This window comes from Tupaia chinensis, unplaced genomic scaffold (assembly GCF_000334495.1).
Source record: "Tupaia chinensis unplaced genomic scaffold, TupChi_1.0 Scaffold000604_1, whole genome shotgun sequence".
Lineage (NCBI taxonomy): Eukaryota > Metazoa > Chordata > Mammalia > Scandentia > Tupaiidae > Tupaia > Tupaia belangeri.
Window position 1 is genome coordinate 3,395,833 of NW_006160122.1, and position 1,829 is coordinate 3,397,661.

The window sequence follows — 1,829 nt, forward strand, 5'->3', positions numbered from 1 at the left end:
TGCTGAACGAGCTAACCTCGAGGGCCGTCCGCCAGCCTGTGGGAGCTGCCACTGCCCCATACACAAAACTGCCACCCCCATGCCCAGAGCCTTCTTCCTGTGGGCTCAGGGTTGTGGGTCTCCAATGGGGAGGAGGCAGCAAGGGCGGGAGGGGCTGGAGGAGGCAATAATCCCACACCCTCGCCCAGCTTCGGAGGAGCTGGTGCTGAGGCGGTTGCCATGGTGACAACAGCTCCCTGGTCAGGAGATTTTCTCTCCTTCCTCTCCTCCCTTTGCTCTTCTCCAAGCAGCAGTGGGAGCAGCAGGGGCCAGGTCTTCTCCCTCTCCTTAGTGACGGGCAGGGACCATAAACGAGGGTGGGCCCCATTGGCCACCTCTAGTCAGTCCAGGGCCAGCTGGACTGAGGATCTAGAAGGGACGTCCACGAGAAGGGGCTTGGAGAGTGTGAGCCGGGTGGCCTGGGTAAAAAGCAGGGTCCCTCCAGGGAGGGCCGAAGACCCCCGGGGCGCCTCTCTGAAACACCCTCATGGTTCAAGGCCCTGTCCTCCAATCCTCCGCCATCAAACAGTGTGTCGGTGCTGGAAGGCTGTTTGAGATCGTGTCCCCAGGCCACCCTCTGTCCTGTCCCCCTTGCCATTCCATGAAGGATCAGAGAAGGAAGTGACTTGGCCGGAGTCAAACAACAACGGAGCAAAGGCAAGAAAAGAAGCTCCTCTGCCCTCCACCACAGGGGAGGAGGACGCAGTCCACGTGGAGCTTTGGCACGACCCCTGTGGGGCAGCAGGAAGACGGGGGACAGGGTGCCACTACTGGGAGGCAGAATGAGGGGACTCGAGGCTCTGGCTGTGAGGGGCAAGGGGCACTGGCAGTGGCTGATGAGGTCTGGGTTGTCTGCTAGGGGTGATGTCCTGGGTTCATCCTCTAGCCAGGACAGAGGACGCCAAGTATGGGCTCTAGCGCTGGGGGTGGCTGGGGGTGGGGTGTACGGTGTCTATGAGGAGAAAAATCAGGAAGGGGTTCTTCCCTCCTCTCTCACGTGTGCTGGGAACTCTGCCTGGGTGGGGAGTGGTGACAGTTGGGGGCAACACGAGGAGGGTGTGGGCTCCTGTGGCGGTGGGGGCTGTCTTTGGGGAGGCCTAAGCATGAAGAGCTGAGCTGCTGGTGGGGCTCGGTGGTGTGGGTGGGGGCTCCCCCAGGGGTGGAAGGTTGTCATGGGGCCACCCACCTCGAGGGAAACAGGAGGGCGGTCACTGTACCTCTCCAGCACTAGTGACACCACACCCCCAGGTGTGTGTGCGTTTGTGTGTGCACGCGCGTGTGTGCGTGCCTGGGGAGGCGGCTGTCCAGGGCAATGGCGGTTTTTACCTTAGCTGGGGGTGGGGTGGGGAAGGGAGGCGACTTTGCCTCCTAGTCTGAACTTGTGTGTCCTGGATGGAGGAAGGGGTCCCTGCGTAGGCACGCGTCCAGACGCTGCCACCTACGGGCCAACCAGGGGTCAGGGAGATGAGTCAGGGGCCAGAGATGAGGCTGGGAGTCGAGGGAGGAGGTCCAGGGCTTCCCCCGGCGGAGTCGCTTAGAGCGTCGGTCCCACCCGCGTTACCTGAGGCCGCTCGCCGGGTCGCTGGATGGCTCCGAGCCTGGGCGGGCCGCGGGGACCGGGGCTGGCTGGCGGGCAGCTGTGCTCTCTAAGGTCCGGGCTGGGGCCGCCTCCCAGCTCTTGTATCACTATGTGCCTCTAGAAGGCGACGCGATTTGCATAAACCCCTCCCCATCCCGGGCAGATTGGACGTCGATTGGCTCCGCAGGGGCGAAATGGCAGGCGGGGTTTC

At 63.2% G+C, this 1,829-nt stretch overlaps 1 protein-coding gene across 1 annotated transcript in view; it reads right to left on the bottom strand.

Moving 5' to 3' along the window:
• HPCAL4 (hippocalcin like 4) overlaps window positions 1–1,798 on the bottom strand; it is a 13,668-nt gene extending 11,870 nt beyond the window's left edge. The window contains exon 1 of the mRNA XM_006158607.3: window positions 1,601–1,798. The gene's annotated coding sequence lies outside the window, so the exon portion shown is untranslated. The remainder of the gene's footprint in view (window positions 1–1,600) is intronic.
• Between the last annotated feature and the right edge of the window lie 31 nt (window positions 1,799–1,829).